The 15,474-nt window shown below is 40.0% G+C and overlaps 1 pseudogene; it reads right to left on the bottom strand.

The window, feature by feature from the left end:
* Positions 1-12,168: 12,168 nt before the first annotated feature.
* Positions 12,169-13,113, bottom strand: LOC150068352 (olfactory receptor 7E24-like; annotated as a pseudogene).
* Positions 13,114-15,474: the final 2,361 nt, after the last annotated feature.

The following is a 15,474-nucleotide window of genomic DNA, read 5'->3' as shown; positions in this document are numbered from 1 at the left end:
CTGAGTAGCTAGGATTCTTGGTGCGAAGCACAGGTGCACAGCTAAAAGTGTTTTACATCAGGGAAACAATAAACAAACATTATTTTTGACTTGGTTGTAAAATGAATATGTAAGCTATCTTACATTGCAGAAGGTTCATTGATTTACAGAACGTGTTTGAGACATATCAAATGACAATATAAATAATATCAGGGTGTGGCTGATCATGTATTATTATGAACTATGGGGAGTTGAATGTTTGCTGATGTCACTTTCATGTCACTTGTGTGATTGGCTCTCCCCATATAGTTAACTGGTACAATTTTATAAAAGTTTGCATTTCACCAAAATCACTGATGATAGTTGAAGTATATATAATTTAATAATAGGACTAAACTACCTTCTCTCTTCAAAACTTTTATGTTGACTTCTTTGTAGAAATAGACTTCAAATTAATATGTCCACACCCTTGTATAATATATATTCACACGTGTAATCTTAGCTACTCAGAGGGCAGAGGTCTGAGGATCTTGTTCAAAGCCAGCCAGGCAAAACACAGCCCAGAGATTCTTATCTACAATTAATTCCTAGAAATCTGGAAGCAGAACTGTGGCTCAAGTGTAGGGTAGTATCCTTGAGCTGAAGAGGTCACGGACAGCACCCAGGTCCTGTGGTAGGGCACTAACCTTGAGCTGAAGTGCTCAGGGACAGGGCCCAGTCCACAGTTCAAGCACCATGACCCCCACACCCCAAAAAAGATCCAAATTTCGTTTTTTACACACATGAACATTGAGTATTATGACTGCATTCTCCCACAATTGTTTGTTTCCATTCATTCCTGTACCTCTTAATGTAATCCCACTCAGGACACTGATAGTCAGCATATTTCTGCTGTTAAATTTTCTGGGGACTACTCAAAAGACTTACAACTTGGAATTGCACTCCTGTACATCCTATAATTAACCATATTTTTTGCCAGACCTGGGACTTGAATACAGGGTCTGGACACTGTCCTTGGACTACCTCAAGGCTAGAGCTCAATTCCACTTGAGGCACAGCAACACTTCCATCTTTTTCTGTGCAAGTTGTACCGAGAAATCAAACCTGGGTCTTTGTGCTTGCCAGGCAAACACTCTGCCACCAAAACTCCTGGCCCCAATTAGCCATATTTTAGATGCTGTCCTTTGACATAATATTTGGAACCTTTGTTTACCAGAAGACAAGGCTAAAATCTATTATATTGGACATCCTTTTTTATTTTTCTACCCCTCCATAGATGTTAGTGAGTCGATTGAAAGCTTTGAATCAATTTTTATGATTCTGAATTCTGCACATCAGGGTCCATGATGGTAGGAAAGCCTATCATCAGCCTGTCCTCAAAATCCCCAACACCATATGACACTGCAGCTGGAAATCCTCCATGTCCACTTATATAGAATCCATTCTGTGATATTTTCTTCTTTTTAAAGATTTTATTGACATTGATTTCTACATCATATTTCAAATGTCGTGTTGAACAAAAAGTATTCAAGAAGGAAATCTCTAAATACAATCACTAGCATTTATATAAAACATGATTAAAATTAAGTTCCATCTTTGTATACCATAGATACCCATTAATATATGTAGTAAAATATTATGTCTATTGTGTCTGTAGCCCATCAAAGATTTTTAAGTCTATGTAGTTACATTTGTACAAGTCTCTCTTTAGTTCCCTTGCCGATTTAGTGATTTGTTTGTTTGGTTTTGCGGGGACTAGTTTCTCTTTTTTTTTCTTTTTTTATTGTAATTAGTAAAAGGGTTACATGATATTTGCCAGATAGAAGGTGCATTAATTCACATACATTGATACCCTTTCACATGTCTTGGTACCCGTTTCCCACCCCCCCACACCCCCCACGCGTCTTTGTTTTCCCCCCTTCCCTATCAAATTTCAAATATCCAAATACAAATAAGTTCAATATATCAGATAACAAAGTGAGATACTATACCAATATGACATAACCAAGGGACAGCAAAGGAGATGAGAGAAAACATAGTACATTAAGGACAACAATCATTCATTATATGGCTTTTGTTTCACTATCCTGGAGGTCCTTTCAATTAGCTTCACATTATATGTCCTTATGTATCAAGAGTTTACTCTATTGAAAATCTCTGCTAGTAGAGCCCAAGGTTTCTACTGATTATGACAAATGAGGGAAAGCAACGAGCCTAAGTTCCTTTGAGTCTGGCTTACTTCACTTAATATGATTTTTTCTAAGTCTTTCCATTTCCTAACAAATGGGGCGATGTCATTCTTTCTGACAGCAGCATAGAATTCCATTGTGTACAAATACCACAACTTGTTGATCCACTCATCAACTGAGGGACATCTAGGTTGGTTCAATATCTTTGCTATGGTGAATAGTGCTGCAATGAACATTGTTGTGCTAGTGGGTTTAGTATGTCCTTGTTTCTGGGTGGTTGGGTAAATGCCAAGTAGTGGAATTGCTGGGTCATAAGGGAGTTCTATGTTTAGCCTTTTGAGGCACTGCCACACTGCTTTCCATAGTGGTTGAACGAGTTTGCACTCCCACCAACAGTGTAGTAGTGATCCCTCCTGGCCACATCCCCTCCAGCATCTGTTGTCATTCGTTTTCCTGATCTTGGCCATTCTAGCTGGAGTGAGGTGGAATCTTGGAGTTGTTTTGATTTGCATTTCTTTTATGACCAGAGATGTTGAGCATTTCTTCATGTGTCTATAAGCCACTTTTGTTTCTTCTTCAGAGAAGACTCTCTTTAAGTCTTTGGCCCATTTTTTAATGGGATGGTTGTTACTTTGGAGGTTAGTTTTGGAGTGATTCAATTTTTTGAGTTGTTGATATATTTTAGATATGAGGCCTTTGTCCATTGTTTGGCTGGTGAAGATCTTCTCCCACTCTGTAGGCTTCCTGATTAGTTTACTAGCTATGTCCTTTGCCATACAAAAGCTCTGCAGTTTAATGCAGTCCCACTTATCTAGCCTTTCTCTGATGTGTTGTGATTCTTGGTCCTTATTAAGAAAGTTTCGACCTGTGCCAAGGAGGCCTCATGTATTTCCTATTCCTTCCTGTAAAGTTTTCAGTGTGTCAGCTTTTACCTCCAGGTCTTTGATCCATTTGGAGTTAATTCTAGTGCAAGGTGACAAAGAAGGATCCAGCTTTATTTTTCTGCAGGTGCTTAACCAGTTCTGCCAGCACAACTTGTTGAAGAGGCTGTCTTTCTTCCATTCTATTTTTTTGGCTCCCTTGTCAAAGATTAGGTGGCCATAGGTCTGTGGTTTAATATCTGGGTCCTCAGTTCTACTCCATTGGTCTTCAGGCCTGTTCCTGTGCCAGTACCAAGCTGTTTTGAGAATTGTAGCTCTGTAATAGAGTCTAAAGTTTGGAATTGAAATTCCTCCAGCGCTGTTCTTTCTGCTAAGAAGTGTTTTTGCTATACGGGGTCTTTTATTATTCCATATGAAATTTTGGATTGCCTCTACTATTTCTTTAAAGAATGACATTGGGATGTTGATGGGTATTGCATTGAATTTGTAGATAGCTCTTGGCAAGATTGTCATTTTCACAATGTTGATTCTTCCAATCCAGGAGCATGGGAGGTTTTTCCATTTCCTTAGTTCTGCTTTAATTTCCTTTTTTAGGGTTTTAAAGTTTTCGTCAAAAAGGTCCTTTACATTCTTAGTTAAGCTAATACCTAGGTACTTTATTTTCTTTGAGGCTATTGTGAAAGGAGTTTCTTTCCTGATTATTGCCTCGTTCCTCTCACTGTTGGCATAAAGGAAGGCAGTTGATTTTTGAGGGTTGATTTTATAGCCTGATACTCTTCCAAAGCTTTGAATCAGCTCAAGGAGCTTGGGAGTAGAGTCTATAGGATTCTTTAAATACAAAATCATGTCATCTGCAAAGAGGGATAGTTTTATTTCCTCTTTCCCTACTTGGATGCCCTTTATGCTTGCTTCTTGCCTTTTTGCACTGGCTAGGAATTCTAGTACTATGTTAAAGAGTAGTGGAGAGAGTGGGCATCCTTGTCTCGTTCCTGATTTTAGAGGGAATGGCTTTAGATTTTCACCATTAAGTGTAATACTAGCAGTAGGTTTCTCATACACAGCTTTTATTACTTTGAGAAATGTTCCATGGATACCTAGTTTCTCCAGAGCTTTTAACATAAAGGGGTGTTGGATCTTGTCAAATGCCTTTTCCGCGTCTATTGAGACAATCATGTGATTTTTGTCCTTGCTCCTGTTGATATGTTGAATTATATTAATTGATTTGCATATGTTGAACCAGCTTTGCCTCCCTGTGATGAATCCAGTTTGATCATAGTGTATAATTTTTTTGATGAGTTGTTGTAGACGGTTGGCCAGTATTTTGTTGAGAAGTTTTGCATCGATGTTCATCAAAGAAATAGGTCTATAGTTCTCTTTCTTTGATGAATCTCTGTCTGGTTTGGGTATCAGGATTATACTGGCTTCATAGAATGAGTTTGGTAAAAAACCTTCATTTTCAATTTCGTTGAAGAGCTTGAGGAATACTGGTGTGAGCTCTGCTTTGAAGACCTTATAGAATTCAGCTATGAATCCATCTGGCCCTGGGCTTTTCTTAGATGGAAGTTCTCTAATTGCCATTTCTATTTCAGAGCTTGAAATGGGCCTGTTGAGTTGTGTTAGTTCTTCTTGTTTCAGTGTGATTATGTTCATACTGTCTAGGCATTCATCCATTTCTTCTAGATTCTCAAATTTGTTGGTGTAAAGGTTTCAGAAGTATTCCTTCTTGATAATCTGGATCTTGGTAATTTCTGTTGTGATATTACATTTTCATCTGCGATTTTGTTTTTTTCGTTATGCTCTCTTCTTTTTTTGGTAAGATTTGCTAAGGGTGTGTCAATTTTGTTAATTTTTTCAAAGAACCAACTCCTTGTTTTGTTGTTAGTTTCTTGAGTTCCCTGTAGATACTGGATATTAAGCATTTGCCTGATGTATTATTGGTAATACACAGAAAGAAAGAAAACAAATCAAAAAATTCCTCCACCTTCATGACTCCTCCGTGAACTGGTCAGTAACTTTTTCTATGCTGCTGTGTCAAGAATTGTGCTAGTGACAAAAACAATTCTTAGGAGAAAGAACAGCACGGGAGGAATTTCAAAACCTTAGACACTATTACAGAGCTTAGTGACATAAAGAGCTTGGTACTGGCACAAGAACAGGCCTGAAGACCAATGGAATAGAACTGAGGACCCAGATATTAAACCACAGACCTATGGCCAGCTAACCTTTGATAAAGGAGCCAAAAAATAGAATGGAAGAAAGACAGCCTGAGTGGTGAAGGCAGAACTGGTTAAGCACCTGCAGAAAACTGAAGTTGGATCCTTCTTTGTAACCCTGCACCAGGATTAACTCCAAATGGATCAAAGACCTCGAGGCAAAAACACATACACTGAAAACTTTACAAGAAAAAATAGGAGATACATTAGGTCTCCTTGGTACCTGTCAAAACTTTCCTAATAAGAACACAGAAAAACAACAAATCAGAGAAAGTCTGGATAAGAGGGACTGCATTAAACTGCAGAGCTTCTGCATGGCAAAGGATATAGCTAGCAAATTAACTAGAAAGCCTACAGAATGGGAGAGGATCTTCACTAACCATACAATGGACAAAGGCCGCATATCTAAAACATATCAACAGCTCAAAATTTGAATCACTCCAAAACTAATCTCCAAAGAAACAACCATCCCATCAAAAGATGGGCCAGAGATTTAAAGAGAGTCTTCTCTGAAGAAGAAATAAGAATGGCCTAGAGGCACATGAAGAAATGCTCACATTTTTGGTCATAAAGAAATGCAAATCAAAACAACTCTAAGATTCCACCTCACTCCTGTTAGAATGGCCAGGATCAAGAAATCTAATAAGAACAGATGCTGGAGGGGATGTGGTCAGGAGGGATCACTACTACACTGTTGGTGGGAGTGCAAACTCGTTTAACCAATATGGAAAGCAGTAATGGCAGTTCCTCAAAAGACTCAACATAGAGCTCCACTATGACCCAGCAATTCCACTACTTGGCATTTACCCAATCATCTTGGAAAAAAGGACATAATAAATCCACTAGCACAACAATGTTCACTGCAGCACTATTTACGATAGCAAAGATATGGACCCAACCCAGATGCCCTTCAGTTGATGAGTGGATCAACAAGATGTGGTATTTATACACAATGGAATTCTATGCTGCTGTCAGAAAGAAAGACATTGCCCCACTTGTAAGGAAATGGAACGACCTGGAAAAAATCATGTTAAGTCAAGTAAGCCAGACTGAAAGGAACATAGGCTCAATGGTTTCCCTTGTTTGTCATAATCAGTAGAAAACTTGGGCTCTCCTAGCAGAGATTTATATTAGAGTAAAACCTAGATATATAAGGTCATATAGGATGACACTAAATGAAAGAACTTCCAGGACATAGAAAGAAAAGCCATACAATGAGTGATTGTTGTCCTTAACGTATTATGTTTTCTCTCAACTCTTTGCTATCCTTTGGTTATCACATAATATTACAGTATTTTATCTTGTTATCTGATATATTGTATATATGTTATTTAGTTAATTGAAAGAGGATACGGAAGAAGGGGCAACAAGATGAGGGTCAGGGTGGAGAGAGGTAAATGGGGACAAAGACATGAGAAAAGGTATCAATGTGTATGAAGTAATATACCTTCTATCTGGTGAATATAATGTAACCCTTCTATTAATTATAATAAAAATATCTGAAAATAATGAACTCCTTCTTCATGGATCACCTTGGCCTAGCCAGCAATTTCCTTAAGTGCGCCTGTGCCATGAAATATTCTAATGATACAAGGAAATAAAAACTATGTCTGCAGAGAGGTGGGACTTAAAATTCTGAGTGTCAAATTTTCTCCCTTCTGGAAAACCATATTACAGATGGATTTCCTGCCTCCTAGGATCAGCTACTGTTTTGTACAATGCACTCAGGACACTTTTGAGGTCCCTGTTCCTCAGGCTGTAAATGAAGGGGTTCAAGAGAGGAGTGACCACTGTGTACACCACTGAGGACACAGCGCTGCCCCTGGGGGAATGTGACACAGTTGATCCAAAATAAATACCCAATGCTGTCCCAAAGAATAAACACACCACTGACAGGTGAGAGCCACAGGTGGAGACATCTTTGTATTTCCCTCCTGGTGATGGAATTCTCCGAAGAAATAATTTTATAGTAAAAAAAATGCCTCAGATTGGCAAGAGCCCAGATATGATACCAACAAAAAATTTAAATAAGTCATTTGTGAGTAAGTGCTTACAGGAAAAATCCAGGATTTGAAAAGGGTCACAGAAGAAATTTGAGATTTGCAATTCCTTGAAACCAGTTATCTGTAATGCCATCCACACATGCACCTGTCCATCCAAGAGGCTGATGACAAGTGACAACAGAACCAAGGAGACACAGAGATGAGGGTTCATGATGAGAGGGTAATTCGGGGAGTGACTGATGGCCACAAAGCGGTCATAGGCCATCACAGTAAGAAACATAGTGTCCATACAGCAAAAAATGATGAAGAGACACATCTGTATGAGGCAGTCTGCATAGGAGATCACTCTGCTGTGACTCTGCAGGTTCATCAGCATTTTGGGGATGGTGGTGGAGATGAAGCAGATGTCACCAAGAAGAGGATGGAGAGGAAGAAGTACATGGGGGTGTGGAGGTGGAGGTCATTGGTGACAGCCAGGATGATGAGCAGATTTCCCAGCATAATGATCAGGTACATGGATAGAACAGTCCAAAGAGGATGGGTTGTAATTTTGGATCCTCTGAGATTCTCAGGAGAAGGAAATCTGTAACCTGGGTTAGATTTAGTGCCTCTATATCACCTCTGCAACTGCTCAAAAACAAAAGCATCTTGTTGGGAAAATGAAGCACATGTCCAGAAATTGTCAGCGCTAAATATTTGAAACTCATGTATACACAAGTTTGAATTTTGCCCCACCTATGCAGTCCAATTTACCCCTTACTTCTAGAATTTTCTCACTCTGAGATACCTTGGTCCTCAGGCTTTTGTCTACATGTGTGCTCAGGGACACACAGCTGTGTTGGAAAGCCAAGAACAACTGGGCTGGTAAAGCAAGATCCCTGACAGTACAGCACACCCTTGTGTAGTGTGGGGGAGCAGGTTCCAGGGCAGCAGGGAGTATGTAAGAGTTTTATACATTTATGATGCAGGTCTCTAACTAGGAGCTTATTTTCAGAGCCAGTCCCCTGCCCTAGGCTTTTGAAATCCCTCCCTGACAGGGTGGGAGAGTGAGCTTTCATATATAGATTGAGATTTTGGGTTGTAAAAGGGGCTGGAGGATTTGTGGATGATCCCCTGTGGGAAGGGCCAGCAGTAGGCCAAGCCACTAGAGCAATATTAGGTTAGGAGACCACAGTAGAGTCCCATCCATTAGTACAATGAATATCGTTTAATCTACTGGAAAGGAAACCCAATCGTATTCATTCTTATTCATCTCTACTATAACTGCAGGCAGGCACAAATATACTTCTGCACTTGCCTCTTCTGGTATTATGACATCTGTACGGAAATGAGTAGGCATGGAAATGTGGTATTGAGTGAAATAAGTCAGGCTCAGAGAAACAAAGGACAGTTATCCTTCTCTAAAACATGGAAATTAGATCTCAATTATCAAGATGTATGAATACATATAGGGTCATGTGTATCAATGCACAAAACAATTGAGTAAAGTGTAGTAGGAAAGGATTCCTATGAAATAACTCCATTCATCAACTCATCTGTTGTTTAACCAAATGAATAAGAGGAAGGTAAAAAACCTGCTCTTTAAAAATATACAATTTTCCTCCTCCTGCTCCTCCTGATCCTTTTTCAGGAGATCTTAGTAAACTGGTTGAACCATTTATATACTGCTGCTTTTGGTGAGCTACAAATGGGAATGAAAAGCACAGTAGGTAAAGAAATTCTCCATTACATATATTGGTATCCCTAACCTTCAAACCCTACCTGCAAATTCACTGAAGACATACACTTTCCAGTCTCCTTGTGTGCAAGGGTTTACAAGGGCATCCTCACCCCCTGTGATACCCAAACCATCCTACCTGTCCTCATGCTGCGGATAAGAAATTTCTGAAAATCCTTCACCACTATTCCACCCCACTCAATTGCTTAAGCTGCTTCTCTCCTAAGCTATGGCCCAGGTGGACAGATCTGAGGACCCAAGATCTGGTGCCCAGCACAAGTGCAGCGCTTTCCTCAGGAAAGAGATGAAGACACAGGAGGAGCAGTGATGGTGGTGATGAGGAGAAAGATATAGGACCAGTGTCCTGGAGACAGGGGAGGGAAGGCTCATCCTTGACTTCTATATGGCCTTGGAGGATTAGTACCCACAGGTCACAATTAACCAACTTCTGTGTGTTAACAGGCCAAGTCTCTGGACATTTCCAACACAGGGCTAGTATAATCATAAACAAAAATCCATGACAGTATGAAGACTGTTTTGTCTAGCAAGAAAATTTATAGATTTTTTTCTTTTTTATTGTAATTAATAAAAGGGTTGCATGATAAGCCAGACTCAAAGGAAATTAGGCTCAATGTTTCCCCTCATTTGTCATAATCAGTAGAAACCTTGGGCTCTACTAACAGAGATCTGCAATAGAGCAAAACCTTGATACATAAGGACATATAGTATGAAGCTACTTGAAAAGACCTCCAGGATATTGAAACAAAAGCCATACAATGAAAATTTATAGATTTAAACTTTGATGAAGGGCAGAACCATTTTGTTTTCATTTTCATTGCCATTAATATATGTTTACCACACCCTTATTTAGTATGTACATCTAGAGAGTAACATTTATAATATTTGTATTATTCTACAATTTCAAGGCAGAAGAATGGAAAAATAAGGAAAAGAATCTCAAAGAATGGATTCTGTATGGGTGGAACTGGAAGATTTCCAGCTGCAGTGTCATCTGATGTTGTAGATTTTGATGAGATGCCAGAGGACAGGCTGCTAACGGGCTCTCCTACCATCATGGACCCTGATTTGCAGAACTCTCAATTAGAAAAATTAATCCAAAGCTTACAAATCTCAATCAACTCACTAACATGGATAAAGTGGGGGGGGAGAATATCCAATACAGTAGTTTTTACCCTTGTTCTCTGCTAAAAAAAGCTTCCAAGTTCTATGACAGATGACAGCATCAAAAATATGGTGAATTGGGGGCTGAGAGTTCTGCCTAGTGGTAGAGTGCTTGCCTAGTGTCGACAAAGACCCAGGTTCTATTCCTCAGTACCACATATATAGAAAAAAACAGGAAGTGGTGCTGAGGCTCAAGTGACCTTGACCTCTAGCCTTGAGGAAGCCGAGGAACAGTGTCATGACCCTTTGTTTAAGCCCAAGAATTGGAAAAAATTATGGCTGATTATAGCATACAGAGGAGTGAAATTCCAAATTGTAAGCCATTTGAGTAGTCCCCAAACAAATTAACAACAGAAATATTCTGAATGTCAGTGTTTTGAGTGGGGGTTCCATTAGGAGGTACCAGAATGAATGGAAACAAGGAGCCACAGGATAATGCAGTCATAATAATCAATGGTCATGTGTGCAAAAATGAAATTTGGATCGCAATGTGCATATTGGTGAAAGGGTAGGTGGAAGAGGAGAATGCTGGAAGAGATGAAGCTGATGAAGATACTTTGTACAAGTGTGTGGACATGTTAATCTGAATTGCATTTCTACAAGGAAGTTAACATGAAAAGTGTTAGAGAAAGGAGCTTAGTCAAATCATTAAATGATATACTTTTAACTATCATCAGTGATGTCTGTGAAATGAAAACTTTTGTAAAAACTGTTCCAGTTCAATATATAGGGAGAGCCATGTACACAAGTAACATCAGCACATAATCATCTCCCCATAATTAAAAATAATACATGATGAGCCACACATTTTACATTATTTATCTTACATCATTTGATTTGTCTCAATCATGTTCTCTAAATCAATAAACCTTCTGGAACATAAGATAGCTGAAGTATTCATTTTTCTACCCATTCACAAATAATGTTCATTTATTGGTTTTCCTCATGAAAAACAATTTAGCTGTGTGCCTGTGGTTCACACCCAGAATCCAAGAAACTCAGGAGGCAGAGACCTAAGAATTTCAGTTTCAAAGACGTCTAGATCAGAAAGTCTATCGGAATTGTGTCTCCAATTTGACACACACACACACACACACACACACACACACACACACACACACACAGGCAGAAGTGCAGCTATGGCTCACAGAGTAGAAAAATATCCCTGAGCAAAAAAAGCTCAGGGACAGTGTCCAGAACCGGAGTTCATGAACCAGCACTGGTTCAAACAATCAAACAAACCACAAAAACACCCACCTTACTTTTATTACTCAGGAACTAGAGGCTCACCCTTGAGATCTGGGCATATGTCCAGACCTGGTTTTAAGGAGCACTAGATCCTATCCGGTGCTGTGGCTCAAGCCAGTAATCCTAGCTTCTCAAGGGGCTGAGACCTGTGGATCAAAGTCCAAATTCAGCCTGGGCACAAAAGGACTTGAGACTCTCATTTCCAATTTACCTCTAGAAAATGGCAAGTGGGGCTTTGGTTAATGGTGGGTACTGGCCTTGATGTGAAGAGGTCAGGGACAGGGCCCAAGCTGAGTTCACCCACCTTGACCCAAAAAGAAAAAAAGCCCTGGAGCCTATCTATAAAATAACTAAAAACAAAAGGGCTGGCCTTACATCATTAGACAAGAAATGAAAAAACCCTGAGTTCCAACACCAGTGCTTCCAAAACCAAAATGATCTGTTTTTCTCCACTTTTATTGAGGTAAAATATCCATGATAAAAAATTCACATCCAACCATTGTAAAATTCAGTTTGTGGGGTGACCATCTCCAGATATGCATGATCTTTACAAACGAAAATGTTATACATTAAAAACAAATGAATCCTTCCTCATGAATATCCTTGACACAGTGCTCCTGTGCAATCAATTACACTAATGAAACCAGACAAATACTGAGAATGTGTACAGACAGGTAGGATTTACATGAATGAAGCTTATTTGTTTTCCTCTGCAAAACCATATTACAGATGGATTTTTTACCTCCTGATGTCAGCTCATGGTTTCATCAACCTGCTCAGGACACTTCTGAGGTCCCTGTTCCTCAGGCTGTAGATGAAGGGGCACAGGAAAGGAGTGACCACTGCGTACATCACTGAAGACACAGCGCTGCCCCTGGGAGAAAGTGACACAGCTGATGCAAAATAAATTCCCAATCCTGTCCCAAAGAATAAACACACCACTGACAGGTGAGAACCACAGGTGGAGAAGCTTTTTTACTTCCCTCTTGATGATGGGATTCTCAGCACTGAGGAAATAATTTTATTGTAAGAGAAAAGGATTCCAAAGATTGGAGGAAATCCATATATGGTAGCAGCAACATATGTGAAAAAAGCATTTGTGCCTGTGTCTTTACAGGAAAGATCCAGAATTTGAGAAGGGTCACAGAAAAAATTTAGGATTTCCAATTCCTTGAAATCGGATATGTGTAACACAATCCACATGTGCAGGTGTCCATCCAAAAGGCTGATGAAAAATGACAGAAGAACCAAGGAGACACAGAGATGAGCGTTCATGATGAGAGGGTAATTCAGTGGGTGACAGATGGCCACAAAGCGGTCATAGTCCATCACAGTAAGAAGCATAACATCCATACAGCCAAAAATGATGCAGAAGCACATCTGTGTGAGGCAGCCTGCACAGGAGATGGCTCTGCTGTGAGTCTGCAGGTTCACCAGCATCGTGGGCACAGTGGTGGAGATGAAGCAGATGTCATCCAAGGAGAGGATGGAGAGGAAGAAGTACATGGGGGGGTGGAGGTGGGGGTCAGAGCTGACAGCCAGGATGATGAGCAGATTTCCCAGCACAGTGATCAGGTACATGGACAGGAACAGTCCAAAGAGCATGGGTTGTAATTTTGGATTCTCTGAGATTCTCAGGAGAAGGAAATCTGAAACCTGGGTTAGATTTCGTGCCTCTATATCTTTTGGGCAACTGCTCATAAACAAAATACATCTTGTTGGGAAAATGAAACACATATCCAGAAATTGTCAACTGTATACATTTGAAATTCAAGTGCAGACAAGTTTGAATTTTGCACCACCCATGCAATACAATATACTCATGAATGTTGGTGAAGTGTTGCATTCCCTTACTTCTAGAATCTTCTCACTCTGGGACGCCTTGTTCCTCAGCCTTTTTCTACATGTGAAGTTTCTACATGTGACACACAGCTGTGTTGAAAAGTAAAGAACAACTGGGATGATAGAGCAAGATCACCTGACAGTACAGCACACCCTTGTGTAGTGGGGGGAGCAGGTTCCAGGGCAGCAGGGGGGAATCTAGGCGTTTTACACATTTATGATACATGTCTCTGTCTAGGACCCTATTTTTGGAGCCAGTGCCCAGACCTAGGCTCTAGGAAGCATATCCATTGATAGGGTGGGAGAGTAGGCTTTCCTATAGAGTTTGAGATTCTGGGTGGTAAACTGGGCTGGAGGATTTGTGGACCATCCCCTGGGGGAAGGTCCAGCAGTGGGTCAAAACACTAGAGTAATATTGGGTTAGGAGAACAAAGCAGATTCCCAGCCATTAGTGCACTGAATATTTTTTATCCCAATGAAAGAATCCAATCCCATCCAATTCTTATTCATCTCTTGCATCAAACAGACACAAATCTACTTCTGGTTCCTCTGCACTTGCCTTTTCTGGTATTATGGCATTTGTGGGGAAATGGGTAGGTCTGGAAATGTGATATTGAGTGAAGTAAGTCAGGCTCTTAGAAACAAAGAACGCTGATATTCTAATAAACATGGAAATTAGATCTCAATTTCAAGGTGTATGAATACATTCAGGGTCTTATGTATCAATTCGCAAACCAATTGAGTAAAGTATGGTAGGAAAGGATTCTGATGGAATAACTCCTTTCATCAACTCATCTGTTGTTTAACCAAATGAATAAGAGGAAGGTAAACAGCATGCTCTTTAAAAATATACATTGTTTCAGAGGCAGATGGCTCATAATTCTCATCCCAAATATTCTAGTAGCGGATGAGGCCTGAGATTCACAAGTGGAAGCCATTCTGGGGCAGGGATGTCTGAGAAACACTTGTCTTCAATTAACTGGGAAAAAGCAGGAAGTGGAGCTGTAGCTTTGAGCAAAAACCTCTGGGACAGCACCCAGGTCCTGAGTTCAAGCCACCGAACCTACATATGTACTTGCACATAAACACACACACACACACACACACACACACAACACACAGCACAGAAGGTTAAGCATATGAAATGAGAAAGAATGGCCTAAGAACCAGATCTCTGAGAGGGACACAAGGCATATCTGCCAGTAGTTTCATTGATGTAACATCCTCTTGTCATTTTCATCCTCATCACAAGCTTCCTCATCCTCCTCCTTCTCCTCCTCCTCCTCTTCTTTCTCCTGCTCTTCCTACTATTTCTACTACTCCTCCTACTCCTCCTCCTCTTTTCAGTCAGTCTATGAAAACTTAGGAAACTGGTTTGAACCATTTATATCCTGCTACATTTGGTGAGCCGCAACTGAGAATCAAAAGCACAGTAGGTAAAGAATTCTCCATTACATATACTGGTACACCGAACCTTCATACCCTACCTGCAAGTTCACTGAGGACATACACTTTCATGGGCATCCTCACCCCCTGTGATGCCCAAATCATCCTACGTGTCCTCATGCTGCAGAGAAGACATTCCTGAAAGTCCTTTACCGCCCATCCTACCCCACTCAATTGCTTAACCTGCTCAGCTAAGACTCAGATGGACAGATCTGAGGAACCTAGATCTGGGGCTCAGCATAAGTGCAGGCTCTGTCCTCAGGAGAGAGATGAAGACACAGAAGGAGCAAAGATGGGGGTGATGAGGAGACAGATATAGGACCAGTGTCCTGGAGACAGGGGAGGGAAGGCTCAAACTTGACTTCTAGAGGGCCTTGGAGGATTAATACCCACAGGTCACAATTAACCAACCTGTGTGTATTGACAGGCGAAGTTTTGGACATTTGACACACAGGGTTGACAGAATCATAAAAAAAATCCATGCCAGGTTGAAAATTGCTTTGTCTAGCAAGAAGATTTGTAGATTTAAACTTTGGTCATTTATACTTATTTGATGAAGGGCAGATCCATTCTGTTTTCATTTTCATTGGCATTAAAATATGCTTTCCCAAAACCTTACATATTATGGACAAACTATAGTAACGTTTATAATATTTGTGTTGTTCTACAATTGATCAACACAAAACATAACCAAGAATATCATTGTTCTATCCTACCAGTTTTATTTATTTTATAATTATTTTATTTATATGATCATTATTTATACAAACATAC

This window comes from Megascapheus bottae, chromosome 1, assembly GCF_031878675.1.
Source record: "Megascapheus bottae isolate mThoBot1 chromosome 1, mThoBot2.hap1, whole genome shotgun sequence".
In the NCBI taxonomy this organism is placed as follows: Eukaryota; Metazoa; Chordata; class Mammalia; order Rodentia; family Geomyidae; genus Megascapheus; species Megascapheus bottae.
Note: the sequence above shows the minus strand (reverse complement) of the source record. Positions and strands in the feature narration are given on the sequence as shown.